Source organism: Hevea brasiliensis, chromosome 3 (genome assembly GCF_030052815.1).
Source record: "Hevea brasiliensis isolate MT/VB/25A 57/8 chromosome 3, ASM3005281v1, whole genome shotgun sequence".
Classification (NCBI taxonomy): Eukaryota; Viridiplantae; Streptophyta; class Magnoliopsida; order Malpighiales; family Euphorbiaceae; genus Hevea; species Hevea brasiliensis.
Genome location: NC_079495.1, coordinates 65,253,872 through 65,262,194, shown reverse-complemented (window position 1 = coordinate 65,262,194; position 8,323 = coordinate 65,253,872). Strand labels below are relative to the sequence as shown.

Below are 8,323 nucleotides of genomic sequence, written 5' to 3'. Positions count from 1 at the left end.
TTTGTAAGTGCATTAAACTTCGCATTAATCATGTTGAATGGATCAAGATCATACATTCCAGCAGCTTGCCTCTTTTGAGTTGGAGCTGGTCCTCTTGGACTACTCCAAAGATGAGTATTCTTTGCAATTTTCTCCAATAGCTCATAAGCTTCATCTTCATGCTTTATAATAAATTCTCCTCCTATTTGAGCATCAATAATTCCTCTGATTGCAGGAGTGACATTTGTGTAGAAATTCTGATTTATCATCCATCTTGGAATGGCATGATGTGGGCATAATCTCTCTAATTCCTTCCATCTCATCCATGACTCATAGAGAGTTTCATCTTCTCTTGGTCTGAAAGCTGTCATTTGATTCCTCAGCTCTTGAGTTTTTCCAGGTGGAAAATATTGTGCAAGAAATGCATCAGTGAGTTGCTCCCAATTTGTAATGGAGTTGTGAGGTAAAGAATCAAGCCAATCCAATGCTCTATCTTTCAAAGAGAATGGGAATAGCTTCAATCTTGCTGCATCATCAGACACTCCAGGTTGTTTTTGCATGTCACAGATCATAGCAAACTTCTTCAGATGTGTGTGTGGATTTTCAGAAGGATGACCTCCAAATTGAGAATTTTGAATCATTTGAAGAACTCCAAAATCCATCTTGTAACTATTTGCATCAATCCTTGGTCTTGCTATACTCTCTCTCAAGTCATCAAAACGTGGAAAAGCATGATCCATCATACTTCCCCTAGGCAGATTAGCATTAACAACTTCTTCACCTTGGGCTTCATTTTCATTGTTTTGACCATTTCCAGCATTACCAACACCAATTCTAATTCTTTCATCAGCCATGTCTGCTTCAATTTCAATCTCTCTCAAAGCTTCCTTCCTTTTTTTGGTTTCTTTCTTGTTGGCTTTACAAAACTTTTCAATTTCAGGATTGAACAATAAGGATGTGTCAGGATTGAACAATTTCAGGATTGAGCTTCTAGCTCTTCTCATAAAAGATTAAAAGTACCTGAAAAAGAACAAACAAACACAAAATGAAAAGATAACAAAGATAAACTATAAACAACTAAAATAATCAAAAATTCAATATTAAACAAACAACTCCCCGGCAACGGCGCCAAAAACTTAATGCGTCCCTACCGCAAGTGCACGGGTCGTACAAGTAGTATAGAAAAATATCGATCTCACGAGGAGTCGTGTTAATGATTGAATTTTTGATATAAAAGTTGACTAAATCGAAATATCTATGAAATTAAAGAAGTGAATTGATGAGTAATGGAGCGTAAAATCTATATGTGCAAAATCAATATTCTATTTAACAATGTATTGCATTAAACTAAAATTGCATCAAATTGAAATAAGCAAGTCCAAGTATGGCAATATTGAAAATGGCAATCAATTAAATTCAATTGAAAATTAACAATGGTAAAAAGGCGATTCCGGAGTTCGGGATTTCATATTCGAGCTATTTTGGGATTTAAATCGGTTATCCAATTTTATGAAACTTATGGGTTTTAAGGAGATTAATTCTTAAATCCTTTGAATTCCCTTTCGAGTGAGACAAAGAGTGCCTTAATCAAACTAATCCTACTTTCGTGGAGTTAGAATTAATTAAGACCCATTAAGTTCTTTAATTAATCTGTGAATCCTCTTAATCCTTAGCCTATTTCTAGGTCTAAGTTAATTAAGTCCAATTTCTTGATTATCTATCACAAGGCCTTCTCCTTTCGGTGCTTCAACCATGGATTAAGAACATCACTTAATGGGATCCTACACTAAGCATGTCATTAAGCATACAAGAAATGAATAAAACTCATTAAGACCACAAAATATGGATTACCCAATCAAAATCCACAAAATATCTCAAATATTACAACCCTTACTCCAGAATCAAAAGTAAACTACTCACTATCCATAATGCTTACAAGATATGATGAGTTTAAATGGAAATAAAGCTTTAATCTAAGCTAAGAAGTAAGAAATTAAACACTAGAAATGTAGAAAAATGTAAGGGAAGAAAGAAATCTGCAAATCTTGGTTGAAAATGGTGTGGAAGGTGGAAGTGACTCTTCAAATTCTGCTCAGCCCCTCCTTTCCTTTTCTGCTCCCCTCCTCTTTTCTAAAATGGGAAAATGGGACTATTTATAGCATTTTTCTGACATGGAGCCCTAAAATGGTATGTTCTAGGAGGAATTAATTGAGGGAATCTTCTGCCAGCTCATTAATGAACTCTTTATGGGACTGCATAAGTGGACTGCATAAGTTATGCAGTCCCTTATGCGATTTTAGCTGGTTACGAGTCACTTATGCGAAATCGCATGACTTGGTGCATAGGTTATGCACAATTCCGTGAAGGTGCATAAGGAGGCGAGAATGTGCATAAGCTATCTGATCTCCTTATGCACATTTAATTTGGTTTCTGAACGATGATCTTTCTCCTTATGCAGATCTGCATAGCTTATGCGGCAAGTTATGCACAATTTGGTCAATGCATATTTCAGCTTGAAAACTTGTTTTTGACATCTTTGGCTGTAGAAAACACTCCTCAATGGCAAAATTCTCTTCAGTCCTTCAAAAACACCATTTTTCCTACAAAACAAAGTAAAAATTACAAATTAATGCAAAATTGACAATTATGAAAAACTAACTAATTAACTAATGAAATTAGCTAAAAATGACTAATAATCAAATAAAAATGGTTATAAAATTAGACCTAAATGACTATGCAAAATGTATGCATCATAATGCTAGTGGGAGATTATTAGTAGTATGCCCTAGAGCATATCATTTAGTATGTATCCTGTACATGTTTTTATTAATAAAAGGCATTTCCACTTTTCCGTTTACATAAGATATTTATGTGTAATAGAAAAGGTCCATTAATATTTTGTTAGAAATTCTATTATTAAGTTCTTAAGAATGTGAGTGACAGTATTTCTAGTAAAAAGTATCATAAAAAGGTTCACAATCGAGGATACTTCATAATAAGGACATGACATATCCAGAAAGATTGTATTCATGTTTGTTCCCAAGTTATTTATATGAGATATAAATAAGATGGAATGGTGAGTCTCATGCCATATGACAAATATGATAGGCACTTAATAATGATAAGTAGGCCGAACCAGTGACACTTATGACAAGCACATGGAGTTTACTCTTGTCAATGTGTTGTCATAAATCATATCAGTGCATATAATCTTTAGACCTGAGATAGCACAGTTATCTTGTATATAGGTAGTTTGAGTTTGATACTGCATGTGTTGTCTCCTACTAGTTATATATGGAGGTAGGTGTTGATCAAGATGGAATCTGATCCTCTAAGTAAATAGAGATAAAATCCTATGTTCATTTAATTGTTCTTGATGTTTCAAGTTCCTGGCCAGGACAGATAGATTTAATCATAAAAGAGTTTCTAATGAGAAAGTCTTTTTAATCAAGAACTAGAATTAAAAGAGAACATAATATTCATAGCAAATGGAGTTTGACATAAGCCATGACTCCAGCTTGAGTTGGGATTTTGTAACAGAGAGATTCTAGTGCATGGTAACATATGATTATAGGTTCATTTAAGGTAAACCTTATTACTAATTGGGTGGCCATGGCATGCTATGCTAGGTGTTAACCATGGTCTATGAGGTGCATAAAATGATTTAGAGAAATCATTTATGGTAAGAAAGAGTTCTGATGATATTAAGAGTAGTATCATATCTCATTGCCAATTAGTGATGAGCCTAGTAAGTCACACACATACACAAGTTATCACCTAATTGAATAGGTTTATTTTGCAATTAGATTACAAAGTCCCTAGAATGACTTGAAATCAAATCTAGATTATTGGATGTATAATATAAGTTAAATTTATATTTAAAGTGTTTAGATATGAAATTAATTAATGGGAAATTAATTAATAGAGATTAATTAATTAATTTATATTTGATATAAATTAATTAGAAGAAGAGAAATAAAAATTTTGGATTAAGAACTCAAAATTAAGACACAGGGGCATTTAGGTCATTTCACAGGGTGACATGTGGCACCATGAGATGGTGACACATGGCATTACACATAAGCTTGCCAAATGTCTTTTAATCATGTAAGATGATTAAAATTAAGATTAAATTTAGGTTTGACACTTGGCACAATGTGATTGCGTCAATTAAACCTAGAACCAATCAGAGAGTGACATGTGGCAAGGGTTTAATGTGTTGACCTAGCTATATAAGTGTTGTTATGAAAAGAAAATAAGACAACCAGCTACTGTTCTCATATGTGCCGCCACCTTGAGGCTCTCCCTCTCTTCTTCTTCATCTCTCATCTATTCCAAGAGATTAGTAAACAATCTCTTTAATTGAAAATACTAGAAATCGTTTCTAGTGTCCTGTTTACATCTTTAATCTCTTAAAAGGAAAAACTTGATTTTATAATTAATAGAAAAAGCTTTAGAAGCTGTTCAAGGGCTGCCATAGGTGTTTTTGGTGTGGACAAGCTAGAGAGACAACATCTGATGTCCTGAAGATGCATCTCAAAGGCGCAAATACACTGCAGTGCATTAAGAGGTTAGTGTATTTATTCTTGATTTAATCTAGGGTTCTAAAATTAATCTGATTAATTTTAAAATCTTAAATGGCAAATACAGATCCAAAAAAACATATTAAAAGAGTTTTAATATGTTGTTTATCATTGAAATCAAATAGATAAAAATAAATCTTGCATGATGCATGTGACCCTAGGTGAAAATTTTTGAATTCAATGGTATAAACTTGTGTTTTTCACACTTCCATTCCTTCAAAACGGGTAAACAAGCACTGGATACCAGGTACCTCGGGCCGTCATACCATCGGTCACAATGTGTCTCCCGGTGTGCAAATAGAATGGCTAATAAGCCATAAAAGCAATAAGGCATGAAGCCAAGTATAACATCATAATTAGTATAGCCATAGGCTATCATCACAGAATGGCATAGAGCCATACATCATATGCAGTACTACTATCAGAACCCTATTGGCATGCCAACCTATCCAAACCAATCACATTAGGCCTACTAGGGCATATTACAAAGTCATTTCTTGAATATTTGTACTTTATATGTAAGATTACTATTCATTTCATTAGTCAACTAAAATGTTGACTTTTTCATAGATAATAGGTATATTGGTGCAAATATCACCAACATACCACATTTTGCATTCCAAAGTTGTTGGCATTGGTTGCCAATTCCATTTCAAAGCTTAGTGTTAGTTATTCACAATTTTCAGATTTCAAGCACTAAGTTTACTGTTCCATTGGTCATTTGTACAGTAGGAATTTGGCAAAATTGCCTCCATGAAAGTTGTTCCTTATTATGTCTAGTTACATTTTTTTTTTGAATTACTCCATTTAGAGTTTTGTAGCTCAAGTTATAGCCTAAACACTATAACTGGCCGGATTGCAATTTTCCAGATTTTTATGGGCAGAACCAATTCTGCAGATTTTGTACACTGACTGCAAATCAGTTTTTGAACATGTTATGATCAAAATTTGGGTTTGGTTTCTTCATCAAAGTTGTAGGTCTATGTCTCAGCTATCTACTGGTAATATTTCAAGTCAATTGGACCTTTCTACACTGAGTTATGACCAAATGAATAAGCACTGTTTATTTGCTCATTTTACCTAGGTAGAATGCAAGTCACCCGGATTAGGGCAATTTTTAAGTCAATTTGGTTTAATTTTCTGGGTAGGATTTCTCCACCAAAGTTGTGCCATTATGTGTCTAGTTTCATGTCCAATTGGCTTTGCACTAATTGAACCTATACAACTCCATTTATAGCTACCCAAACCTGCTGGACTCACAATTAGTCCTGTAGGTCACCAAGGGCAGCATGCCTAAGTTCAACTACAACATCCTTACTCACTTCAATTCCTCCTCACACACATTCAAATGGTCACTAATTAACCATTACAATGTTAACATACCATTACATGAGCAAACCCTAATGTTGTTCAAGTGTCCACATTTTCAAGATTCATTCATGCATCACACTTGCATTTCACTTACTCTTACATGTTCAAGCACTCATCTCATGCTATGGGCGGCTCATAAACACTTTACTTCAAGTAAATTCATCAAATCCTAACCACCCCTAAGCTGCCAAAATTGTAGGAGTGAATATACATAAGTTTTATTTTGTTTTTCTTACAATTTCCATTTATCTCATGTTAATAAACATGAATTAAACAAGAATGGAAGGAGATTGGTCACTAACCTTGTTGGAGCTACTCCAAAGCTTGCCAAAACCTTTCTTTTTCCTCTTTAAATTGCTGTCCAAGGCTTGCTCTAGTAGTAGGGACAATTTTTCATGAAGAGAAGTTAGGGTCTAGAGGTGATTTGGTGGGTTGTCTCAAGCTTGCCTTAAGCTTTCATGGAGGAATAGGTTAGGGAAAGGGAAGGTGAGAGAGTCACAGCTGGAAATGGGAAAGGAAAGAAACAGATTGGTTTCTTCAAATTTTTTGCCCATTTTATGCTTTTTAAGTGGTTTTATGGACATGTGTTACAATGTGATTGGGTGGGAGTGCTTTAGTGACATCTTGTGATGTCATAATTGACATTTTCTTTCATTTTCTTTTCTTTTTTTTTCTTCTCTACTCATTTTTAATTTAATTTTTAGCAATATTTATTCATATTTTATGTCATAATAATTATTTACTTAACTGGACAAGTCGGCCAAAAATCATCTCTGAAGACGAAATGACCAAAATGCCCTCCGTTTGGCTTAATAGACTAAAATTGTCTGTACCAATTGAAAAATTTTTCGAAGCATTTTCTTGGCATTCTAATTCCATTGAAACCTCAATGACTCTTCTCTGGAGTCCCAAAAATTATTTTATGAATTTTTTCCCTGGTCTAGGGCTCCTAGTTGCGAGGACCGCAACTTTCCAGTGGGTTACCCATCGCTAGGGCACCGGCTCACTTAACTTGGTTGTATTTTATTTCTAAAATTTTTCCTACATTTTTTTTGTTAATATTTGAGTTAACTATGGTTCCTCACTTTAGTTTAAATATTTTTCTAGAAGTTCTAGCTGTCCGGACCGACATCGGTCACCGAAACAATAGAATATACGAAATGGATACAGTGAGGGTGTTACAAAGGGACCGAAGGATCAAATCCGTCTGCAGTTAAAAATCCATGTTAAGGTTAAGATGTTTCAGCTGCTCAATCAGCCGAATCAACTTGTGGACATGATCCCCAATATTCTGTCCCTCAAACATCCTCATGCGGAATAGCTGTCTAGATATCTCATACCTAGCATTCCTGCTATGCTCACCATACAACTCTTATAGGTGAAGGAGGATCTCACTCGCACTTTGCATGTTCTCATGCTACTTCTGTAACTCATTACTCATGGAAGCAAGCATGTAACACTTGGCTCTCATATCATGCTCCTTTCACTTGTCCAAAGTTCCATGTTCCTCTTGTGTGGCCTCTGGAGGTAAGGGACCAGGAACCTGTGAGTTTAGAACATATCCAATATTAACCAAAGTTTCAAATTTCTTAGCCAATCAGACAGATTAGGTCCTGTCAACCTATTGTGATCAAGTATGCTTGCAAGGATATTGGATGGTGGAGGTTGTTCTATGCTCATTATTATCAGAAAATTAACTGCAGAAAATAACGAGATTAATTAGTAAATTTATCATGTATTTAACCAAAATAATTATGGTCTTTTAATCAAATTGGTCATCCCACTAACTTAGCGAATCCTATACTTCCAAAGTAGAAAACGGAAATCCTAGTTGGATGGATTTCTAGTGGATGATTGAATTCTTATAATTCTATTGATCATCTTCAGGCGCATCCATTGTAACACCCTCCCGGTAGCAACTCCGCACATTCTACTGTTTCGGTGACCGGTGTCGGTCCGGACAGCTAGAACGTCCGGAAAAATATTTAAACTAAAGTCAGGAACCATAATTAACTCAAATATTAATAAGAAAAATTTAGGAAAAATTTTAGAAATAAAATACAACCAAGTTAAGCAGTAGGTGCCCAGCGATGGGTAACTGAGGAGGAAGTTACGGTTCTATAACGAGGAGCCCTAGACCCGGGAAAAAATTCATAAAATAATTTTTGGGACTCCAGAGAAGGGTCATTGAGGTTCCTATGGCATTAGAATGCCAACAAAATAGTTAGAAAAATTTTTCAATCGGTACAGACAATTTTGACCCGTTGAGCCAAACGGAGGGCATTTTGGTCATTTCGCCTTCAGAGACGATTTTTGGCCGACTTGTCCAGTTAAGTAAATAATTATTATGATCTAAAATATGAATAAATATTGCTAAAAATTGAATTGAA

General features: G+C 34.8%; 1 non-coding gene across 1 annotated transcript; it reads left to right on the top strand.

Moving 5' to 3' along the window:
- Window positions 1-258: 258 nt before the first annotated feature.
- On the top strand, window positions 259-365 carry LOC131178888 (small nucleolar RNA R71). The gene has a single exon (XR_009147896.1). It is a non-coding gene; the product is annotated as a small nucleolar RNA R71 (small nucleolar RNA).
- Window positions 366-8,323: the final 7,958 nt, after the last annotated feature.